This window comes from Pleurodeles waltl, unplaced genomic scaffold (genome assembly GCF_031143425.1).
Source record: "Pleurodeles waltl isolate 20211129_DDA unplaced genomic scaffold, aPleWal1.hap1.20221129 scaffold_69, whole genome shotgun sequence".
In the NCBI taxonomy this organism is placed as follows: domain Eukaryota; kingdom Metazoa; phylum Chordata; class Amphibia; order Caudata; family Salamandridae; genus Pleurodeles; species Pleurodeles waltl.
This window is the reverse complement of record NW_027150390.1, coordinates 2,317,057-2,341,456: the sequence shown is the minus strand read 5'-3', so window position 1 is coordinate 2,341,456 and position 24,400 is coordinate 2,317,057. Positions and strand designations below refer to the sequence as shown.

General features: G+C 47.1%; 7 non-coding genes across 7 annotated transcripts; all 7 read left to right on the top strand.

Annotated features, from left to right (window-relative positions):
* Nucleotides 1-6,274: 6,274 nt before the first annotated feature.
* Nucleotides 6,275-6,346, top strand: TRNAG-UCC (transfer RNA glycine (anticodon UCC)). Its single transcript has one exon. It is a non-coding gene; the product is annotated as a tRNA-Gly (tRNA).
* A 1,532-nt stretch (nt 6,347-7,878) lies between these two features.
* On the top strand, nt 7,879-7,950 carry TRNAG-UCC (transfer RNA glycine (anticodon UCC)). Its single transcript has one exon. It is a non-coding gene; the product is annotated as a tRNA-Gly (tRNA).
* Nucleotides 7,951-11,076: 3,126 nt separating this feature from the next.
* Nucleotides 11,077-11,148, top strand: TRNAG-UCC (transfer RNA glycine (anticodon UCC)). Its single transcript has one exon. It is a non-coding gene; the product is annotated as a tRNA-Gly (tRNA).
* A 1,522-nt stretch (nt 11,149-12,670) lies between these two features.
* On the top strand, nt 12,671-12,742 carry TRNAG-UCC (transfer RNA glycine (anticodon UCC)). The gene has a single exon. It is a non-coding gene; the product is annotated as a tRNA-Gly (tRNA).
* A 1,532-nt stretch (nt 12,743-14,274) lies between these two features.
* Nucleotides 14,275-14,346, top strand: TRNAE-UUC (transfer RNA glutamic acid (anticodon UUC)). Its single transcript has one exon. It is a non-coding gene; the product is annotated as a tRNA-Glu (tRNA).
* Nucleotides 14,347-15,868: 1,522 nt separating this feature from the next.
* Nucleotides 15,869-15,940, top strand: TRNAG-UCC (transfer RNA glycine (anticodon UCC)). The gene has a single exon. It is a non-coding gene; the product is annotated as a tRNA-Gly (tRNA).
* A 6,304-nt stretch (nt 15,941-22,244) lies between these two features.
* On the top strand, nt 22,245-22,316 carry TRNAG-UCC (transfer RNA glycine (anticodon UCC)). Its single transcript has one exon. It is a non-coding gene; the product is annotated as a tRNA-Gly (tRNA).
* Nucleotides 22,317-24,400: the final 2,084 nt, after the last annotated feature.

Sequence of the window (24,400 nt, the reverse complement as noted above, 5' to 3'; positions counted from 1 at the left end):
TAACGCAATATGTTAAAAAAAAGAGAAATATCTTGACCAGATTACTCAGCTATTAGATAAATAATAAACAAAGACATAGGCAGGCATCCCAAAAGCCCCGTCTGCGACTTTCTATGTCCTGAAATTTTTATATTTTACAAACAGCAGTCACCACTCACAACTGCTGGCAATAAATGGGCTGCAGGGGGGCAGGCAATGAAACGGCTAAGCCCTTCTGCCCGACCAGCCTTTAGAACTGCAGCATCTCTGCAGTAAAAAGTGTTTCAGGTCAATATCTCTCCCCTGGAAAAAATGTGCGAGACCCACCACCGATAAATGTGGCAAAAGTCCCCAACATTTTCTGCATATTTGTGCTCTTACCTGAAAGCAGCGCCACCTTGTAGTCATCGCAGGCAACTGCAGCATACAACCAAATTTATCCGAGAGCAAGGTGAAAGAAACCCAAGGGAACAGCCCCTGTCTGCAGCAGGAAGGTTGGCTGCTTCGAATGGACAGAACTTCCAGTCCTAAGTCCACTCACGTCCCGAACGCTCGCCCTCACCGGGTGCACCTCTGGCTCCCAGGTAAGGCCAAAACCTGAGCATGGTAGCGCAGGATCACAGAGAAGGAGCGGGTGGGGGTGCTTCTGTCTTGACAAAGGCGTGACATGGCTAGTGACTGAGAGGGCCTTGACTTTCCCCTATGACTGACTGTGAGAGGGGAAGGCGAAGATTTTCTGCACCCAGCATGCCTTGTGACATTCTTAGGCAAATGAGGTGAGAGCCCTGCCAGAATAGCTCCAGCGATCCCATGCCACTCCTCTGAAGGCTCCTGATCTGCATAACCACAGCATTTTGAGCAGGAAGCAGAGTGGCGCAGCGGAAGCGTGCTGGGCCCATAACCCAGAGGTCGATGCATCGAAACCATCCTCTGCTAGCATGGATTGATTTTTTTTCTTGTGAGGACCACTCTCTCGTTTCCACGCTGCCAGAGCGGAAAACAGCAGGCTTGTGCCAGCTTTTTGTGGGAAGAGACTGCTCAACTATCGGTCTCTGCTCAAAGTCAGGGAGACAGATGGTCAGAGAATCAACCCTACACTTCAAAGGAAATGATGCACAGTTATGACCATTAACGAAAGATGGACCCTCGCACTTCTTTCTGAGGCTGCTTGGAACGTTATTATTCCCTTTTTTTGTCCTGCTATTATCAATCTCCTGTGAATTTCGTGGAGCTGTTTTCTTTCTCTACCCTGCTGTTTTTCCCTTGCTGCCAATATATGCTTATTTCAATGATTTGAACTGCTGCTTTCCCTTTCTCCTTTTCTGCGCAGCTTTTGCATTGGTTTCAATCTCCAGTTCCTTAGCAGTTGCAAGAACTTTTTTCCTGATTTTCATGTTGGTCTGTAAACCAAAAATACCTCTGATACTGGTACAATATAGTCATTGAACTCAGGGTTGTGATGTCTAGAGTTTCAAAAAAACATATGCCATGGAGCGTTGGTGGTATAGTGGTGAGCATAGCTGCCTTCCAAGCAGTTGACCCGGGTTTGATTCCCAGCCAACGCAGTGCTAATATATATACATTAAGCAAGCTGTAGCTATTCTAACGCAATATGTTAAAAAAAAGAGAAATATCTTGACCAAATTACTCAGCTATTAGATAAATAATAAACAAAGACATAGGCAGGCATCCCAAAAGCCCCGTCTGCGACTTTCTATGTCCAGAAATTTTTATATTTTACAAACAGCAGTCACCACTCACAACTGCTGGTAATAAATGGGCTGCAGGGGGGCAGGCAATGAAACGGCTAAGCCCTTCTGCCCGACCAGCCTTTAGAACTGCAGCATCTCTGCAGTAAAAAGTGTTTCAGGTCAATATCTCTCCCCTGGAAAAAATGTTCGAGACCCACCACCGATAAATGTGGCAAAAGTCCCCAACATTTTATGCATATTTGTGCTCTTACCTGAAAGCAGCGCCACCTTGTAGTCATCGCAGGCAACTGCAGCATACAACCAAATTTATCCGAGAGCAAGGTGAAAGAAACCCAAGGGGACAGCCCCTGTCTGCAGCAGGAAGGTTGGCTGCTTCGAATGGACAGAACTTCCAGTCCTAAGTCCACTCACGTCCCGAACGCTCTCAAACGCTCATACCGGGCAAGCCCTCACCGGGTGCACCTCTGGCTCCCAGGTAAGGCCAAAACCTGAGCATGGTAGCGCAGTATCACAGAGAAGGAGCGGGTGGGGGTGCTTCTGTCTTGACAAAGGCGTGACATGGCTAGTGACTGAGAGGGCCTTGACTTTCCCCTATGACTGACTGTGAGAGGGGAAGGCGAAGATTTTCTGCACCCAGCATGCCTTGTGACATTCTTAGGCAAATGAGGTGAGAGCCCTGCCAGAATAGCTCCAGCGAGCCCATGCCACTCCTCTGAAGGCTCCTGATCTGCATAACCACAGCATTTTGAGCAGGAAGCAGAGTGGCGCAGCGGAAGCGTGCTGGGCCCATAACCCAGAGGTCGATGGATCGAAACCATCCTCTGCTAGCATGGATTGATTTTTTTTCTTGTGAGGACCACTCTCTCGTTTCCACGCTGCCAGAGCGGAAAAAAGCAGGCTTGTGCCAGCTTTTTGTGGGAAGAGACTGCTCAACTATCGGTCTCTGCTCAAAGTCAGGGAGACAGATGGTCAGAGAATCAACCCTACACTTCAAAGGAAATGATGCACAGTTATGACCATTAACGAAAGATGGGACCCTCGCACTTCTTTCTGAGGCTGCTTGGAACGTTATTATTCCCTTTTTTTGTCCTGCTATTATCAATCTCCTGTGAATTTCGTGGAGCTGTTTTCTTTCTCTACCCTGCTGTTTTTCCCTTGCTGCCAATATATGCTTATTTCAATGATTTGAACTGCTGCTTTCCCTTTCTCCTTTTCTGCGCAGCTTTTGCATTGGTTTCAATCTCCAGTTCCTTAGCAGTTGCAAGAACTTTTTTCCTGATTTTCATGTTGGTCTGTAAACCAAAAATACCTCTGATACTGGTGCAATATAGTCATTGAACTCAGGGTTGTGATGTCTAGAGTTTAAAAAAAACATATGCCACGGAGCGTTGGTGGTATAGTGGTGAGCATAGCTGCCTTCCAAGCAGTTGACCCGGGTTCGATTTCCGGCCAACGCAGTGCTAATATTTATTCATTAAGCAAGCTGTAGCTATTCTAACGCAATATGTTAAAAAAAAGAGAAATATCTTGACCAGATTACTCAGCTATTAGATAAATAATAAACAAAGACATAGGCAGGCATCCCAAAAGCCCCGTCTGCGACTTTCTATGTCCTGAAATTTTTATATTTTACAAACAGCAGTCACCACTCACAACTGCTGGCAATAAATGGGCTGCAGGGGGGCAGGCAATGAAACGGCTAAGCCCTTCTGCCCGACCAGCCTTTAGAACTGCAGCATCTCTGCAGTAAAAAGTGTTTCAGGTCAATATCTCTCCCCTGGAAAAAATGTGCGAGACCCACCACCGATAAATGTGGCAAAAGTCCCCAACATTTTCTGCATATTTGTACTCTTACCTGAAAGCAGCGCCACCTTGTAGTCATCACAGGCAACTGCAGCATACAACCAAATTTATCCGAGAGCAAGGTGAAAGAAACCCAAGGGAACAGCCCCTGTCTGCAGCAGGAAGGTTGGCTGCTTCGAATGGACAGAACTTCCAGTCCTAAGTCCACTCACGTCCCGAACGCTCATACCGGGCAAGCCCTCACCGGGTGCACCTCTGGCTCCCAGGTAAGGCCAAAACCTGAGCATGGTAGCGCAGGATCACAGAGAAGGAGCGGGTGGGGGTGCTTCTGTCTTGACAAAGGCGTGACATGGCTAGTGACTGAGAGGGCCTTGACTTTCCCCTATGAGTGACTGTGAGAGGGGAAGGCGAAGATTTTCTGCACCCAGCATGCCTTGTGACATTCTTAGGCAAATGAGGTGAGAGCCCTGCCAGAATAGCTCCAGCGATCCCATGCCACTCCTCTGAAGGCTCCTGATCTGCATAACCACAGCATTTTGAGCAGGAAGCAGAGTGGCGCAGCAGAAGCGTGCTGGGCCCATAACCCAGAGGTCGATGGATCGAAACCATCCTCTGCTAGCATGGATTGATTTTTTTTCTTGTGAGGACCACTCTCTCGTTTCCACGCTGCCAGAGCGGAAAACAGCAGGCTTGTGCCAGCTTTTTGTGGGAAGAGACTGCTCAACTATCGGTCTCTGCTCAAAGTCAGGGAGACAGATGGTCAGAGAATCAACCCTACACTTCAAAGGAAATGATGCACAGCTATGACCATTAACGAAAGATGGGACCCTCGCACTTCTTTCTGAGGCTGCTTGGAACGTTGTTATTCCCTTTTTTTGTCCTGCTATTATCAATCTCCTGTGAATTTCGTGGAGCTGTTTTCTTTCTCTACCCTGCTGTTTTTCCCTTGCTGCCAATATATGCTTATTTCAATGATTTGAACTGCTGCTTTCCCTTTCTCCTTTTCTGCGCAGCTTTTGCATTGGTTTCAATCTCCAGTTCCTTAGCAGTTGCAAGAACTTTTTTCCTGATTTTCATGTTTGTCTGTAAACCAAAAATACCTCTGATACTGGTGCAATATAGTCATTGAACTCAGGGTTGTGATGTCTAGAGTTTAAAAAAAACATATGCCACGGAGCGTTGGTGGTATAGTGGTGAGCATAGCTGCCTTCCAAGCAGTTGACCCGGGTTTGATTCCCGGCCAACGCAGTGCTAATATTTATACATTAAGCAAGCTGTAGCTATTCTAATGCAATATGTTAAAAAAAAGAGAAATATCTTGACCAGATTACTCAGCTATTAGATAAATAATAAACAAAGACATAGGCAGGCATCCCAAAAGCCCCGTCTGCGACTTTCTATGTCCTGAAATTTTTATATTTTACAAACAGCAGTCACCACTCACAACTGCTGGTAATAAATGGGCTGCAGGGGGGCAGGCAATGAAACGGCTAAGCCCTTCTGCCCGACCAGCCTTTAGAACTGCAGCATCTCTGCAGTAAAAAGTGTTTCAGGTCAATATCTCTCCCCTGGAAAAAATGTTCGAGACCCACCACTGATAAATGTGGCAAAAGTCCCCAACATTTTATGCATATTTGTGCTCTTACCTGAAAGCAGCGCCACCTTGTAGTCATCGCAGGCAACTGCAGCATACAACCAAATTTATCCGAGAGCAAGGTGAAAGAAACCCAAGGGGACAGCCCCTGTCTGCAGCAGGAAGGTTGGCTGCTTCGAATGGACAGAACTTCCAGTCCTAAGTCCACTCACGTCCCGAACGCTCTCAAACGCTCATACCGGGCAAGCCCTCACCGGGTGCACCTCTGGCTCCCAGGTAAGGCCAAAACCTGAGCATGGTAGCGCAGGATCACAGAGAAGGAGCGGGTGGGGGTGCTTCTGTCTTGACAAAGGCGTGACATGGCTAGTGACTGAGAGGGCCTTGACTTTCCCCTATGACTGACTGTGAGAGGGGAAGGCGAAGATTTTCTGCACCCAGCATGCCTTGTGACATTCTTAGGCAAATGAGGTGAGAGCCCTGCCAGAATAGCTCCAGCGAGCCCATGCCACTCCTCTGAAGGCTCCTGATCTGCATAACCACAGCATTTTGAGCAGGAAGCAGAGTGGCGCAGCGGAAGCGTGCTGGGCCCATAACCCAGAGGTCGATGGATCGAAACCATCCTCTGCTAGCATGGATTGATTTTTTTTCTTGTGAGGACCACTCTCTCGTTTCCACGCTGCCAGAGCGGAAAACAGCAGGCTTGTGCCAGCTTTTTGTGGGAAGAGACTGCTCAACTATCGGTCTCTGCTCAAAGTCAGGGAGACAGATGGTCAGCGAATCAACCCTACACTTCAAAGGAAATGATGCACAGTTATGACCATTAACGAAAGATGGGACCCTCGCACTTCTTTCTGAGGCTGCTTGGAACGTTATTATTCCCTTTTTTTGTCCTGCTATTATCAATCTCCTGTGAATTTCGTGGAGCTGTTTTCTTTCTCTACCCTGCTGTTTTTCCCTTGCTGCCAATATATGCTTATTTCAATGATTTGAACTGCTGCTTTCCCTTTCTCCTTTTCTGCTCAGCTTTTGCATTGGTTTCAATCTCCAGTTCCTTAGCAGTTGCAAGAACTTTTTTCCTGATTTTCATGTTGGTCTGTAAACCAAAAATACCTCTGATACTGGTGCAATATAGTCATTGAACTCAGGGTTGTGATGTCTAGAGTTTAAAAAAAACATATGCCACGGAGCGTTGGTGGTATAGTGGTGAGCATAGCTGCCTTCCAAGCAGTTGACCCGGGTTCGATTCCCGGCCAACGCAGTGCTAATATTTATACATTAAGCAAGCTGTAGCTATTCTAACGCAATATGTTAAAAAAAAGAGAAATATCTTGACCAGATTACTCAGCTTTTAGATAAATAATAAACAAAGACATAGGCAGGCATCCCAAAAGCCCCGTCTGCGACTTTCTATGTCCTGAAATTTTTATATTTTACAAACAGCAGTCACCACTCACAACTGCTGGTAATAAATGGGCTGCAGGGGGGCAGGCAATGAAACGGCTAAGCCCTTCTGCCCGACCAGCCTTTAGAACTGCAGCATCTCTGCAGTAAAAAGTGTTTCAGGTCAATATCTCTCCCCTGGAAAAAATGTGCGAGACCCACCACCGATAAATGTGGCAAAAGTCCCCAACATTTTCTGCATATTTGTGCTCTTACCTGAAAGCAGCGCCACCTTGTAGTCATCGCAGGCAACTGCAGCATACAACCAAATTTATCCGAGAGCAAGGTGAAAGAAACCCAAGGGGACAGCCCCTGTCTGCAGCAGGAAGGTTGGCTGCTTCGAATGGACAGAACTTCCAGTCCTAAGTCCACTCACGTCCCGAACGCTGCCAAACGCTCATACCGGGCAAGCCCGCACCGGGTGCACCTCTGGCTCCCAGGTAAGGCCAAAACCTGAGCATGGTAGCGCAGGATCACAGAGAAGGAGCGGGTGGGGGTGCTTCTGTCTTGACAAAGGCGTGACATGGCTAGTGACTGAGAGGGCCTTGACTTTCCCCTATGACTGACTGTGAGAGGGGAAGGCGAAGATTTTCTGCACCCAGCATGCCTTGTGACATTCTTAGGCAAATGAGGTGAGAGCCCTGCCAGAATAGCTCCAGCGATCCCATGCCACTCCTCTGAAGGCTCCTGATCTGCATAACCACAGCATTTTGAGCAGGAAGCAGAGTGGCGCAGCGGAAGCGTGCTGGGCCCATAACCCAGAGGTCGATGGATCGAAACCATCCTCTGCTAGCATGGATTGATTTTTTTTCTTGTGAGGACCACTCTCTCGTTTCCACGTTGCCAGAGCGGAAAACAGCAGGCTTGTGCCAGCTTTTTGTGGGAAGAGACTGCTCAACTATCGGTCTCTGCTCAAAGTCAGGGAGACAGATGGTCAGAGAATCAACCCTACACTTCAAAGGAAATGATGCATAGTTATGACCATTAACGAAAGATGGGACCCTCGCACTTCTTTCTGAGGCTGCTTGGAACGTTATTATTCCCTTTTTTTGTCCTGCTATTATCAATCTCCTGTGAATTTCGTGGAGCTGTTTTCTTTCTCTACCCTGCTGTTTTTCCCTTGCTGCCAATATATGCTTATTTCAATGATTTGAACTGCTGCTTTCCCTTTCTCCTTTTCTGCTCAGCTTTTGCATTGGTTTCAATCTCCAGTTCCTTAGCAGTTGCAAGAACTTTTTTCCTGATTTTCATGTTGGTCTGTAAACCAAAAATACCTCTGATACTGGTGCAATATAGTCATTGAACTCAGGGTTGTGATGTCTAGAGTTTAAAAAAAACATATGCCACGGAGCGTTGGTGGTATAGTGGTGAGCATAGCTGCCTTCCAAGCAGTTGACCCGGGTTCGATTCCCGGCCAACGCAGTGCTAATATTTATACATTAAGCAAGCTGTAGCTATTCTAACGCAATATGTTAAAAAAAAGAGAAATATCTTGACCAGATTACTCAGCTATTAGATAAATAATAAACAAAGACATAGGCAGGCATCCCAAAAGCCCCGTCTGCGACTTTCTATGTCCTGAAATTTTTATATTTTACAAACAGCAGTCACCACTCACAACTGCTGGTAATAAATGGGCTGCAGGGGGGCAGGCAATGAAACGGCTAAGCCCTTCTGCCCGACCAGCCTTTAGAACTGCAGCATCTCTGCAGTAAAAAATGTTTCAGGTCAATATCTCTCCCCTGGAAAAAATGTGCGAGACCCACCACCGATAAATGTGGCAAAAGTCCCCAACATTTTCTGCATATTTGTGCTCTTACCTGAAAGCAGCACCACCTTGTAGTCATCGCAGGCAACTGCAGCATACAACCAAATTTATCCGAGAGCAAGGTGAAAGAAACCCAAGGGAACAGCCCCTGTCTGCAGCAGGAAGGTTGGCTGCTTCGAATGGACAGAACTTCCAGTCCTAAGTCCACTCACGTCCCGAACGCTCATACCGGGCAAGCCCTCACCGGGTGCACCTCTGGCTCCCAGGTAAGGCCAAAACCTGAGCATGGTAGCGCAGGATCACAGAGAAGGAGCGTGTGGGGGTGCTTCTGTCTTGACAAAGGCGTGACATGGCTAGTGACTGAGAGGGCCTTGACTTTCCCCTATGACTGACTGTGAGAGGGGAAGGCGAAGATTTTCTGCACCCAGCATGCCTTGTGACATTCTTAGGCAAATGAGGTGAGGGCCCTGCCAGAATAGCTCCAGCGATCCCATGCCACTCCTCTGAAGGCTCCTGATCTGCATAACCACAGCATTTTGAACAGGAAGCAGAGTGGCGCAGCGGAAGCGTGCTGGGCCCATAACCCAGAGGTCGATGGATTGAAACCATCCTCTGCTAGCATGGATTGACTTTTTTTCTTGTGAGGACCACTCTCTCGTTTCCACGCTGCCAGAGCGGAAAACAGCAGGCTTGTGCCAGCTTTTTGTGGGAAGAGACTGCTCAACTATCGGTCTCTGCTCAAAGTCAGGGAGACAGATGGTCAGAGAATCAACCCTACACTTCAAAGGAAATGATGCACAGTTATGACCATTAAAGAAAGATGGGACCCTCGCACTTCTTTCTGAGCCTGCTTGGAACGTTATTATTCCCTTTTTTTGTCCTGCTATTATCAATCTCCTGTGAATTTCGTGGAGCTGTTTTCTTTCTCTACCCTGCTGTTTTTCCCTTGCTGCCAATATATGCTTATTTCAATGATTTGAACTGCTGCTTTCCATTTCTCCTTTTCAGCGCAGCTTTTGCATTGGTTTCAATCTCCAGTTCCTTAGCAGTTGCAAGAACTTTTTTCCTGATTTTCATGTTGGTCTGTATACCAAAAATACCTCTGATACTGGTGCAATATAGTCATTGAACTCAGGGTTGTGATGTCTAGAGTTTAAAAAAAACATATACCATGGAGCGTTGGTGGTATAGTGGTGAGCATAGCTGCCTTCCAAGCAGTTGACCCGGGTTTGATTCCCGGCCAACGCAGTGCTAATATTTATACTTTAAGCAATCTGTAGCTATTCTAACGCAATATGTTAAAAAAAAGAGAAATATCATGACCAGATTACTCAGCTATTAGATAAATAATAAACAAAGACATAGGCAGGCATCCCAAAAGCCCCGTCTGCGACTTTCTATGTCCTGAAATTTTTATATTTTACAAACAGCAGTCACCACTCACAACTGCTGGTAATAAATGGGCTGCAGGGGGGCAGGCAATGAAACGGCTAAGCCCTTCTGCCCGACCAGCCTTTAGAACTGCAGCATCTCTGCAGTAAAAAGTGTTTCAGGTCAATATCTCTCCCCTGGAAAAAATGTGCGAGACCCACCACCGATAAATGTGGCAAAAGTCGCCAACATTTTCTGCATATTTGTGCTCTTACCTGAAAGCAGCGCCACCTTGTAGTCATCGCAGGCAACTGCAGCATACAACCAAATTTATCCGAGAGCAAGGTGAAAGAAACCCAAGGGAACAGCCCCTGTCTGCAGCAGGAAGGTTGGCTGCATCGAATGGACAGAACTTCCAGTCCTAAGTCCACTCACATCCCGAACGCTCCCAAACGCTCATACCGGACAAACCCTCACCGGGTGCACCTCTGGCTCCCAGGTAAGGCCAAAACCTGAGCATGGTAGCGCAGGATCACAGAGAAGGAGCGGGTGGGGGTGCTTCTGTCTTGACAAAGGCGTTACATGGCTAGTGACTGAGAGGGCCTTGACTTTCCCCTATGACTGACTGTGAGAGGGGAAGGCGAAGATTTTCTGCACCCAGCATGCCTTGTGACATTCTTAGGCAAATGAGGTGAGAGCCCTGCCAGAATAGCTCCAGCGATCCCATGCCACTCCTCTGAAGGCTCCTGATCTGCATAACCACGGCATTTTGAGTAGGAAGCAGAGTGGTGCAGCGGAAGCGTGCTGGGCCCATAACCCAGAAGTCGATGGATCGAAACCATCCTCTGCTAGCATGGATTCATTTTTTTTCTTGTGAGGACCACTCTCTCGTTTCCACGCTGCCAGAGCGGAAAACAGCAGGCTTGTGCCAGCTTTTTGTGGGAAGAGACTGCTCAACTATCGGTCTCTGCTCAAAGTCAGGGAGACAGATGGTCAGAGAATCAACCCTACACTTCAAAGGAAATGATGCACAGTTATGACCATTAACGAAAGATGGGACCCTCGCACTTCTTTCTGAGGCTGCTTGGAACGTTATTATTCCCTTTTTTTGTCCTGCTATTATCAATCTCCTGTGAATTTCGTGGAGCTGTTTTCTTTCTCTACCCTGCTGTTTTTCCCTTGCTGCCAATATATGCTTATTTCAATGATTTGAACTGCTGCTTTCCCTTTCTCCTTTTCTGCGCAGCTTTTGCATTGGTTTCAATCTCCAGTTCCTTAGCAGTTGCAAGAACTTTTTTCCTGATTTTCATGTTGGTCTGTAAACCAAAAATACCTCTGATACTGGTGCAATATAGTCATTGAACTCAGGGTTGTGATGTCTAGAGTTTAAAAAAAACATATGCCACGGAGCGTTGGTGGTATAGTGGTGAGCATAGCTGCCTTCCAAGCAGTTGACCCGGGTTCGATTCCCGGCCAACGCAATTCTAATATTTATACATTAAGCAAGCTGTAGCTATTCTAACGCAATATGTTAAAAAAAAGAGAAATATCTTGACCAGATTACTCAGCTATTAGATAAATAATAAACAAAGACATAGGCAGGCATCCCAAAAGCCCCGTCTGCGACTTTCTATGTCCTGAAATTTTTATATTTTACAAACAGCAGTCACCACTCACAACTGCTGGCAATAAATGGGCTGCAGGGGGGCAGGCAATGAAACGGCTAAGCCCTTCTGCCCGACCAGCCTTTAGAACTGCAGCATCTCTGCAGTAAAAAGTGTTTCAGGTCAATATCTCTCCCCTGGAAAAAATGTGCGAGACCCACCACCGATAAATGTGGCAAAAGTCCCCAACATTTTCTGCATATTTGTGCTCTTACCTGAAAGCAGCGCCACCTTGTAGTCATCGCAGGCAACTGCAGCATACAACCAAATTTATCCGAGAGCAAGGTGAAAGAAACCCAAGGGAACAGCCCCTGTCTGCAGCAGGAAGGTTGGCTGCTTCGAATGGACAGAACTTCCAGTCCTAAGTCCACTCACGTCCCAAACGCTCATACCGGGCAAGCCCTCACCGGGTGCACCTCTGGCTCCCAGGTAAGGCCAAAACCTGAGCATGGTAGCGCAGGATCACAGAGAAGGAGCGGGTGGGGGTGCTTCTGTCTTGACAAAGGCGTGACATGGCTAGTGACTGAGAGGGCCTTGACTTTCCCGTATGACTGACTGTGAGAGGGGAAGGCGAAGATTTTCTGCACCCAGCATGCCTTGTGACATTCTTAGGCAAATGAGGTGAGAGCCCTGCCAGAATAGCTCCAGCGATCCCATGCCACTCCTCTGAAGGCTCCTGATCTGCATAACCACAGCATTTTGAGCAAGAAGCAGAGTGGCGCAGCGGAAGCGTGCTGGGCTCATAACCCAGAGGTCGATGGATCGAAACCATCCTCTGCTAGCATGGATTGATTTTTTTTCTTGTGAGGACCACTCTCTCGTTTCCACGCTGCCAGAGCGGAAAAAAGCAGGCTTGTGCCAGCTTTTTGTGGGAAGTGACTGCTCAACTATCGGTCTCTGCTCAAAGTCAGGGAGACAGTTGGTCAGAGAATCAACCCTACACTTCAAAGGAAATGATGCACAGTTATGACCATTAACGAAAGATGGGACCCTCGCACTTCTTTCTGAGGCTGCTTGGAACGTTATTATTCCCTTTTTTTGTCCTGCTATTATCAATCTCCTGTGAATTTCGTGGAGCTGTTTTCTTTCTCTACCCTGCTGTTTTTCCCTTGCTGCCAATATATGCTTATTTCAATGATTTGAACTGCTGCTTTCCCTTTCTCCTTTTCTGCACAGCTTTTGCATTGGTTTCAATCTCCAGTTCCTTAGCAGTTGCAAGAACTTTTTTCCTGATTTTCATGTTGGTCTGTAAACCAAAAATACCTCTGATACTGGTGCAATATAGTCATTGAACTCAGGGTTGTGATGTCTAGAGTTTAAAAAAAACATATGCCACGGAGCGTTGGTGGTATAGTGGTGAGCATAGCTGCCTTCCAAGCAGTTGACCCGGGTTCGATTCCCGGCCAACGCAGTGCTAATATTTATACATTAAGCAAGCTGTAGCTATTCTAACGCAATATGTTAAAAAAAAGAGAAATGTCTTGACCGGATTACTCAGCTATTAGATAAATAATAAACAAATACATGGGCAGGCATCCCAAAAGCCCCGTCTGCGACTTTCGATGTCCTGAAATTTTTATATTTTACAAACAGCAGTCACCACTCACAACTGCTGGCAATAAATGGGCTGCAGGGGGGCAGGCAATGAAACGGCTAAGCCCTTCTGCCCGACCAGCCTTTAGAACTGCAGCATCTCTGCAGTAAAAAGTGTTTCAGGTCAATATCTCTCCCCTGGAAAAAATGTGCGAGACCCACCACCGATAAATGTGGCAAAAGTCCCCAACATTTTCTGCATATTTGTGCTCTTACCTGAAAGCAGCGCCACCTTGTAGTCATCGCAGGCAACTGCAGCATACAACCAAATTTATCCGAGAGCAAGGTGAAAGAAACCCAAGGGAACAGCCCCTGTCTGCAGCAGGAAGGTTGGCTGCTTCGAATGGACAGAACTTCCAGTCCTAAGTCCACTCACGTCCCGAACGCTCCCAAACGCTCATACCGGGCAAGCCCTCATCGGGTGCACCTCTGGCTCCCAGGTAAGGCCAAAACCTGAGCATGGTAGCGCAGGATCACAGAGAAGGAGCGGGTGGGGGTGCTTCTGTCTTGACAAAGGCGTGACATGGCTAATGACTGAGAGGGCCTTGACTTTCCCCTATGACTGACTGTGAGAGGGGAAGGCGAAGATTTTCTGCACCCAGCATGCCTTGTGACATTCTTAGGCAAATGAGGTGAGAGCCCTGCCAGAATAGCTCCAGCGATCCCATGCCACTCCTCTGAAGGCTCCTGATCTGCATAACCACAGCATTTTGAGCAGGAAGCAGAGTGGCGCAGCGGAAGCGTGCTGGGCCCATAACCCAGAGGTCGATGGATCGAAACCATCCTCTGCTAGCATGGATTGATTTTTTTTCTTGTGAGGACCACTCTCTCGTTTCCACGCTGCCAGAGCGGAAAAAAGCAGGCTTGTGCCAGCTTTTTGTGGGAAGAGACTGCTCAACTATCGGTCTCTGCTCAAAGTCAGGGAGACAGATGGTCAGAGAATCAACCCTACACTTCAAAGGAAATGATGCACAGTTATGACCATTAACGAAAGATGGGACCCTCGCACTTCTTTCTGAGGCTGCTTGGAACGTTATTATTCCCTTTTTTTGTCCTGCTATTATCAATCTCCTGTGAATTTCGTGGAGCTGTTTTCTTTCTCTACCCTGCTGTTTTTCCCTTGCTGCCAATATATGCTTATTTCAATGATTTGAACTGCTGCTTTCCCTTTCTCCTTTTCTGCGCAGCTTTTGCATTGGTTTCAATCTCCAGTTCCTTAGCAGTTGCAAGAACTTTTTTCCTGATTTTCATGTTGGTCTGTAAACCAAAAATACCTCTGATACTGGTGCAATATAGTCATTGAACTCAGGGTTGTGATGTCTAGAGTTTAAAAAAAACATATGCCACGGAGAGTTGGTGGTATAGTGGTGAGCATAGCTGCCTTTCAAGCAGTTGACCCGGGTTCGATTCCCGGCCAACGCAATTCTAATATTTATACATTAAGCAAGCTGTAGCTATTCTAACGCAATATGTTAAAAAAAAGAGAAATATCTTGACCAGATTACTCAGCTATTAGATAAATAATAAACAAAGACATAGGCAGGCATCCCAAAAGCCCCGTCTGCGACTTTCTATGTCCTGAAATTTTTATATTTTACAAACAGCAGTCACCACTCACAACTGCTGGCAATAAATGGGCTGCAGGGGGGCAGGCAATGAAACGGCTAAGCCCTTCTGCCCGACCAGCCTTTAGAACTGCAGCATCTCTGCAGTAAAAAGTGTTTCAGGTCAATATCTCTCCCCTGGAAAAAATGTGCGAGACCCACCACCGATAAATGTGGCAAAAGTCCCCAACATTTTCTGCATATTTGTGCTCTTACCTGAAAGCAGCGCCACCTTGTAGTCATCGCAGGCAACTGCAGCATACAACCAAATTTATCCGAGAGCAAGGTGAAAGAAACCCAAGGGAACAGCCCCTGTCTGCAGCAGGAAGGTTGGCTGCTTCGAATGGACAGAACTTCCAGCCCTAAGTCCACTCACGTCCCAAACGCTCATACCGGGCAAGCCCTCACCGGGTGCACCTCTGGCTCCCAGGTAAGGCCAAAACCTGAGCATGGTAGCGCAGGATCACAGAGAAGGAGCGGGTGGGGGTGCTTCTGTCTTGACAAAGGCGTGACATGGCTAGTGACTGAGAGGGCCTTGACTTTCCCGTATGACTGACTGTGAGAGGGGAAGGCGAAGATTTTCTGCACCCAGCATGCCTTGTGACATTCTTAGGCAAATGAGGTGAGAGCCCTGCCAGAATAGCTCCAGCGATCCCATGCCACTCCTCTGAAGGCTCCTGATCTGCATAACCACAGCATTTTGAGCAGGAAGCAGAGTGGCGCAGCGGAAGCGTGCTGGGCCCATAACCCAGAGGTCGATGGATCGAAACCATCCTCTGCTAGCATGGATTGATTTTTTTTCTTGTGAGGACCACTCTCTCGTTTCCACGCTGCCAGAGCGGAAAAAAGCAGGCTTGTGCCAGCTTTTTGTGGGAAGTGACTGCTCAACTATCGGTCTCTGCTCAAAGTCAGGGAGACAGTTGGTCAGAGAATCAACCCTACACTTCAAAGGAAATGATGCACAGTTATGACCATTAACGAAAGATGGGACCCTCGCACTTCTTTCTGAGGCTGCTTGGAACGTTATTATTCCCTTTTTTTGTCCTGCTATTATCAATCTCCTGTGAATTTCGTGGAGCTGTTTTCTTTCTCTACCCTGCTGTTTTTCCCTTGCTGCCAATATATGCTTATTTCAATGATTTGAACTGCTGCTTTCCCTTTCTCCTTTTCTGCACAGCTTTTACATTGGTTTCAATCTCCAGTTCCTTAGCAGTTGCAAGAACTTTTTTCCTGATTTTCATGTTGGTCTGTAAACCAAAAATACCTCTGATACTGGTGCAATATAGTCATTGAACTCAGGGTTGTGATGTCTAGAGTTTAAAAAAAACATATGCCACGGAGCGTTGGTGGTATAGTGGTGAGCATAGCTGCCTTCCAAGCAGTTGACCCGGGTTCGATTCCCGGCCAACGCAGTGCTAATATTTATACATTAAGCAAGCTGTAGCTATTCTAACGCAATATGTTAAAAAAAAGAGAAATGTCTTGACCGGATTACTCAGCTATTAGATAAATAATAAACAAATACATGGGCAGGCATCCCAAAAGCCCCGTCTGCGACTTTCTATGTCCTGAAATTTTTATATTTTACAAACAGCAGTCACCACTCACAACTGCTGGCAATAAATGGGCTGCAGGGGGGCAGGCAATGAAACGGCTAAGCCCTTCTGCCCGACCAGCCTTTAGAACTGCAGCATCTCTGCAGTAAAAAGTGTTTCAGGTCAATATCTCTCCCCTGGAAAAAATGTGCGAGACCCACCACCGATAAATGTGGCAAAAGTCCCCAACATTTTCTGCATATTTGTGCTCTTACCTGAAAGCAGCGCCACCTTGTAGTCATCGCAGGCAACTGCAGCATACAACCAAATTTATCCGAGAGCAAGGTGAAAGAAACCCAAGGGAACAGCCCCTGTCTGCAGCAGGAAGGTTGGCTGCTTCGAATGGACAGAACTTCCAGTCCTAAGTCCACTCACGTCCCGAACGCTCATACCGGGCAAGCCCTCACCGGGTGCACCTCTGGCTCCCAGGTAAGGCCAAAACCTGAGCATGGTAGCGCAGGATCACAGAGAAGGAGCGGGTGGGGGTGCTTCTGTCTTGACAAAGGCGTGACATGGCTAGTGACTGAGAGGGCCTTGACTTTCCCCTATGACTGACTGTGAGAGGGGAAGGCGAAGATTTTCTGCACCCAGCATGCCTTGTGACATTCTTAGGCAAATGAGGTGAGAGCCCTGCCAGAATAGCTCCAGCGATCCCATGCCACTCCTCTGAAGGCTCCTGATCTGCATAACCACAGCATTTTGAGTAGGAAGCAGAGTGGCGCAGCAGAAGCGTGCTGAGCCCATAACCCAGAGGTCGATGGATCGAAACCATCCTCTGCTAGCATGGATTGTTTTTTTTTCTTGTGAGGACCACTCTCTCGTTTCCACGCTGCCAGAGCGGAAAAAAGCAGGCTTGTGCCAGCTTTTTGTGGGAAGAGACTGCTCAACTATCGGTCTCTGCTCAAAGTCAGGGAGACAGATGGTCAGAGAATCAACCCTACACTTCAAAGGAAATGATGCACAGTTATGACCATTAACGAAAGATGGGACCCTCGCACTTCTTTCTGAGGCTGCTTGGAACGTTATTATTCCCTTTTTTTGTCCTGCTATTATCAATCTCCTGTGAATTTCGTGGAGCTGTTTTCTTTCTCTACCCTGCTGTTTTTCCCTTGCTGCCAATATATGCTTATTTCAATGATTTGAACTGCTGCTTTCCCTTTCTCCTTTTCTGCGCAGCTTTTGCATTGGTTTCAATCTCCAGTTCCTTAGCAGTTGCAAGAACTTTTTTCCTGATTTTCATGTTGGTCTGTAAACCAAAAATACCTCTGATACTGGTGCAATATAGTCATTGAACTCAGGGTTGTGATGTCTAGAGTTTAAAAAACACATATGCCATGGAGCGTTGGTGGTATAGTGGTGAGCATAGCTGCCTTCCAAGCAGTTGACCCGAGTTTGATTCCCGGCCAACGCAGTGCTAATATTTATACATTAAGCAAGCTGTAGCTATTCTAACGCAATATGTTAAAAAAAAGAGAAATATCTTGACCAGATTACTCAGCTATTAGATAAATAATAAACAAAGACATAGGCAGGCATCCCAAAAGCCCCGTCTGCGACTTTCTATGTCCTGAAATTTTTATATTTTACAAACAGCAGTCACCACTCACAACTGCTGGTAATAAATGGGCAGCAGGGGGGCAGGCAATGAAACGGCTAAGCCCTTCTGCCCGACCAGCCTTTAGAACTGCAGCATCTCTGCAGTAAAATGTGTTTCAGGTCAATATCTCTCCCCTGGAAAAAATGTGCGAGACCCACCACCGATAAATGTGGCAAAAGTCCCCAACATTTTATGCATATTTGTGCTCTTACCTGAAAGCAGCGCCACCTTGTAGTCATCGCAGGCAACTGCAGCATACAACCAAATTTATCCGAGAGCAAGGTGAAAGAAACCCAAGGGAACAGGCCCTGTCTGCAGCAGGAAGGTTGGCTGCTTCGAATGGACAGAACTTCCAGTCCTAAGTCCACTCACGTCCCGAACGCTCATACCGGGCAAGCCCTCACCGGGTGCACCTCTGGCTCCCAGGTAAGGCCAAAACCTGAGCATGGTAGCGCAGGATCACAGAGAAGGAGCGGGTGGGGGTGCTTCTGTCTTGACAAAGGCGTGACATGGCTAGTGACTGAGAGGGCCTTGACTTTCCCCTATGACTGACTGTGAGAGGGGAAGGCGAAGATTTTCTGCACCCAGCATGCCTTGTGACATTCTTAGGCAAATGAGGTGAGAGCCCTGCCAGAATAGCTCCAGCGATCCCATGCCACTCCTCTGAAGGCTCCTGATCTGCATAACCACAGCATTTTGAGCAGGAAGCAGAGTGGCGCAGCGGAAGCGTGCTGGGCCCATAACCCAGAGGTCGATGGATCAAAACCATCCTCTGCTAGCATGGATTGATTTTTTTTCTTGTGAGGACCACTCTCTCGTTTCCACGCTGCCAGAGCGGAAAAAAGCAGGCTTGTGCCAGCTTTTTGTGGGAAGAGACTGCTCAACTATCGGTCTCTGCTCAAAGTCAGGGAGACAGATGGTCAGAGAATCAACCCTACACTTCAAAGGAAATGATGCACAGTTATGACCATTAACGAAAGATGGGACCCTCGCACTTCTTTCTGAGGCTGCTTGGAACGTTATTATTCCCTTTTTTTGTCCTGCTATTATCAATCTCCTGTGAATTTCGTGGAGCTGTTTTCTTTCTCTACCCTGCTGTTTTTCCCTTGCTGCCAATATATGCTTATTTCAATGATTTGAACTGCTGCTTTCCCTTTCTCCTTTTCTGCGCAGCTTTTGCATTGGTTTCAATCTCCAGTTCCTTAGCAGTTGCAAGAACTTTTTTCCTGATTTTCATGTTGGTCTGTAAACCAAAAATACCTCTGATACTGGTGCAATATAGTCATTGAACTCAGGGTTGTGATGTCTAGAGTTTAAAAAAAACATATGCCACGGAGCGTTGGTGGTATAGTGGTGAGCATAGCTGCCTTCCAAGCAGTTGACCCGGTTAGATTCCCGGCCAACGCAGTGCTAATATTTATACATTAAGCAAGCTGTAGCTATTCTAACGCAATATGTTAAAAAAAAGAGAAATATCTTGACCAGATTACTCAGCTATTAGATAAATAATAAACAAAGACATAGGCAGGCATCCCAAAAGCCCCGTCTGCGACTTTCTATGTCCTGAAATTTTTATATTTTACAAACAGCAGTCACCACTCACAACTGCTGGCAATAAATGGGCTGCAGGGGGGCAGGCAATGAAACGGCTAAGCCCTTCTGCCCGACCAGCCTTTAGAACTGCAGCATCTCTGCAGTAAAAAGTGTTTCAGGTCAATATCTCTCCCCTGGAAAAAATGTGCGAGACCCACCACCGATAAATGTGGCAAAAGTCCCCAACATTTTCTGCATATTTGTGCTCTTACCTGAAAGCAGCGCCACCTTGTAGTCATCGCAGTCAACTGCAGCATACAACCAAATTTATCCGAGAGCAAGGTGAAAGAAACCCAAGGGAACAGCCCCTGTCTGCAGCAGGAAGGTTGGCTGCTTCGAATGGACAGAACTTCCAGTCCTAAGTCCACTCACGTCCCGAACGCTCAAGCCCTCACCGGGTGCACCTCTGGCTCCCAGGTAAGGCCAAAACCTGAGCATGGTAGCGCAGGATCACAGAGAAGGAGCGGGTGGGGGTGCTTCTGTCTTGACAAAGGCGTGACATGGCTAGTGACTGAGAGGGCCTTGACTTTCCCCTATGACTGACTGTGAGAGGGGAAGGCGAAGATTTTCTGCACCCAGCATGCCTTGTGACATTCTTAGGCAAATGAGGTGAGAGCCCTGCCAGAATAGCTCCAGCGATCCCATGCCACTCCTCTGAAGGCTCCTGATCTGCATAACCACAGCATTTTGAGCAGGAAGCAGAGTGGCGCAGCAGAAGCGTGCTGGGCCCATAACCCAGAGGTCGATGGATCGAAACCATCCTCTGCTAGCATGGATTGATTTTTTTTCTTGTGAGGACCACTCTCTCGTTTCCACGCTGCCAGAGCGGAAAAAAGCAGGCTTGTGCCAGCTTTTTGTGGGAAGAGACTGCTCAACTATCGGTCTCTGCTCAAAGTCAGGGAGACAGATGGTCAGAGAATCAACCCTACACTTCAAAGGAAATGATGCACAGTTATGACCATTAACGAAAGATGGGACCCTCGCACTTCTTTCTGAGGCTGCTTGGAACGTTATTATTCCCTTTTTTTGTCCTGCTATTATCAATCTCCTGTGAATTTCGTGGAGCTGTTTTCTTTCTCTACCCTGCTGTTTTTCCCTTGCTGCCAATATATGCTTATTTCAATGATTTGAACTGCTGCTTTCCCTTTCTCCTTTTCTGCGCAGCTTTTGCATTGGTTTCAATCTCCAGTTCCTTAGCAGTTGCAAGAACTTTTTTCCTGATTTTCATGTTGGTCTGTAAACCAAAAATACCTCTGATACTGGTGCAATATAGTCATTGAACTCAGGGTTGTGATGTCTAGAGTTTAAAAAAAACATATGCCATGGAGCGTTGGTGGTATAGTGGTGAGCATAGCTGCCTTCCAAGCAGTTGACCCGGGTTTGATTCCCGGCCAACGCAGTGCTAATATTTATACATTAAGCAAGCTGTAGCCATTCTAACGCAATATGTTAAAAAAAAGAGAAATATCTTGACCAGATTACTCAGCTATTAGATAAATAATAAACAAAGACATAGGCAGGCATCCCAAAAGCCCCGTCTGCGACTTTCTATGTCCTGAAATTTTTATATTTTACAAACAGCAGTCACCACTCACAACTGCTGGTAATAAATGGGCTGCAGGGGGGCAGGCAATGAAACGGCTAAGCCCTTCTGCCCGACCAGCCTTTAGAACTGCAGCATCTCTGCAGTAAAAAGTGTTTCAGGTCAATATCTCTCCCCTGGAAAAAATGTGCGAGACCCACCACCGATAAATGTGGCAAAAGTCCCCAACATTTTCTGCATATTTGTGCTCTTACCTGAAAGCAGCGCCACCTTGTAGTCATCGCAGGCAACTGCAGCATACAACCAAATTTATCCGAGAGCAAGGTGAAAGAAACCCAAGGGAACAGCCCCTGTCTGCAGCAGGAAGGTTGGCTGCTTCGAATGGACAGAACTTCCAGTCCTAAGTCCACTCACGTCCCGAACGCTCCCAAACGCTCATACCGGGCAAGCCCTCACCGGGTGCACCTCTGGCTCCCAGGTAAGGCCAAAACCTGAGCATGGTAGCGCAGGATCACAGAGAAGGAGCGGGTGGGGGTGCTTCTGTCTTGACAAAGGCGTGACATGGCTAGTGACTGAGAGGGCCTTGACTTTCCCCTATGACTGACTGTGAGAGGGGAAGGCGAAGAGTTTCTGCACCCAGCATGCCTTGTGACATTCTTAGGCAAATGAGGTGAGAGCCCTGCCAGAATAGCTCCAGCGATCCCATGCCACTCCTCTGAAGGCTCCTGATCTGCATAACCACAGCATTTTGAGCAGGAAGCAGAGTGGCGCAGCGGAAGCGTGCTGGGCCCATAACCCAGAGGTCGATGGATCGAAACCATCCTCTGCTAGCATGGATTGATTTTTTTTCTTGTGAGGACCACTCTCTCGTTTCCACGCTGCCAGAGCGGAAAAAAGCAGGCTTGTGCCAGCTTTTTGTGGGAAGAGACTGCTCAACTATCGGTCTCTGCTCAAAGTCAGGGAGACAGATGGTCAGAGAATCAACCCTACACTTCAAAGGAAATGATGCACAGTTATGACCATTAACGAAAGATGGGACCCTCGCACTTCTTTCTGAGGATGCTTGGAACGTTATTATTCCCTTTTTTTGTCCTGCTATTATCAATCTCCTGTGAATTTCGTGGAGCTGTTTTCTTTCTCTACCCTGCTGTTTTTCCCTTGCTGCCAATATATGCTTATTTCAATGATTTGAACTGCTGCTTTCCCTTTCTCCTTTTCTGCGCAGCTTTTGCATTGGTTTCAATCTCCAGTTCCTTAGCAGTTGCAAGAACTTTTTTCCTGATTTTCATGTTGGTCTGTAAACCAAAAATACCTCTGATACTGGTGCAATATAGTCATTGAACTCAGGGTTGTGATGTCTAGAGTTTAAAAAAAACATATGCCATGGAGCGTTGGTGGTATAGTGGTGAGCATAGCTGCCTTCCAAGCAGTTGACCCGGGTTCGATTCCCGGCCAACGCAGTGCTAATATTTATACATTAAGCAAGCTGTAACTATTCTAACGCAATATGTTAAAAAAAAGAGAAACATCTTGACCAGATTACTCAGCTATTAGATAAATAATAAACAAAGACATAGGCAGGCATCCCAAAAGCCCCGTCTGCGACTTTCTATGTCCTGAAATTTTTATATTTTACAAACAGCAGTCACCACTCACAACTGCTGGCAATAAATGGGCTGCAGGGGGGCAGGCAATGAAACGGCTAAGCCCTTCACCCCGACCAGCCTTTAGAACTGCAGCATCTCTGCAGTAAAAAGTGTTTCAGGTCAATATCTCTCCCCTGGAAAAAATGTGCGAGACCCACCACCGATAAATGTGGCAAAAGTCCCCAACATTTTCTGCATATTTGTGCTCTTACCTGAAAGCAGCGCCACCTTGTAGTCATCGCAGGCAACTGCAGCATACAACCAAATTTATCCGAGAGCAAGGTGAAAGAAACCCAAGGGAACAGCCCCTGTCTGCAGCAGGAAGGTTGGCTGCTTCGAATGGACAGAACTTCCAGTCCTAAGTCCACTCACGTCCCGAACGCTCAGCCCTCACCGGGTGCACCTCTGGCTCCCAGGTAAGGCCAAAACCTGAGCATGGTAGCGCAGGATCACAGAGAAGGAGCGGGTGGGGGTGCTTCTGTCTTGACAAAGGCGTGACATGGCTAGTGACTGAGAGGGCCTTGACTTTCCCCTATGACTGACTGTGAGAGGGGAAGGCGAAGATTTTCTGCACCCAGCATGCCTTGTGACATTCTTAGGCAAATGAGGTGAGAGCCCTGCCAGAATAGCTCCAGCGATCCCATGCCACTCCTCTGAAGGCTCCTGATCTGCATAACCACAGCATTTTGAGCAGGAAGCAGAGTGGCGCAGCAGAAGCGTGCTGGGCCCATAACCCAGAGGTCGATGGATCGAAACCATCCTCTGCTAGCATGGATTGATTTTTTTTCTTGTGAGGACCACTCTCTCGTTTCCACGCTGCCAGAGCGGAAAAAAGCAGGCTTGTGCCAGCTTTTTGTGGGAAGAGACTGCTCAACTATCGGTCTCTGCTCAAAGTCAGGGAGACAGATGGTCAGAGAATCAACCCTACACTTCAAAGGAAATGATGCACAGTTATGACCATTAACGAAAGATGGGACCCTCGCACTTCTTTCTGAGGCTGCTTGGAACGTTATTATTCCCTTTTTTTGTCCTGCTATTATCAATCTCCTGTGAATTTCGTGGAGCTGTTTTCTTTCTCTACCCTGCTGTTTTTCCCTTGCTGCCAATATATGCTTATTTCAATGATTTGAACTGCTGCTTTCCCTTTCTCCTTTTCTGCGCAGCTTTTGCATTGGTTTCAATCTCCAGTTCCTTAGCAGTTGCAAGAACTTTTTTCCTGATTTTCATGTTGGTCTGTAAACCAAAAATACCTCTGATACTGGTGCAATATAGTCATTGAACTCAGGGTTGTGATGTCTAGAGTTTAACAAAAACATATGCCATGGAGCGTTGGTGGTATAGTGGTGAGCATAGCTGCCTTCCAAGCAGTTGACCCGGGTTTGATTCCCTGCCAACGCAGTGCTAATATTTATACATTAAGCAAGCTGTAGCTATTCTAACGCAATATGTTAAAAAAAAGAGAAATATCTTGACCAGATTACTCAGCTATTAGATAAATAATAAACAAAGACATAGGCAGGCATCCCAAAAGCCCCGTCTGCGACTTTCTATGTCCTGAAATTTTTATATTTTACAAACAGCAGTCACCACTCACAACTGCTGGCAATAAATGGGCTGCAGGGGGGCAGGCAATGAAACGGCTAAGCCCTTCTGCCCGACCAGCCTTTAGAACTGCAGCATCTCTGCAGTAAAAAGTGTTTCAGGTCAATATCTCTCCCCTGGAAAAAATGTGCGAGACCCACCACCGATAAATGTGGCAAAAGTCCCCAACATTTTCTGCATATTTGTGCTCTTACCTGAAAGCAGCGCCACCTTGTAGTCATCGCAGGCAACTGCAGCATACAACCAAATTTATCCGAGAGCAAGGTGAAAGAAACCCAAGGGAACAGCCCCTGTCT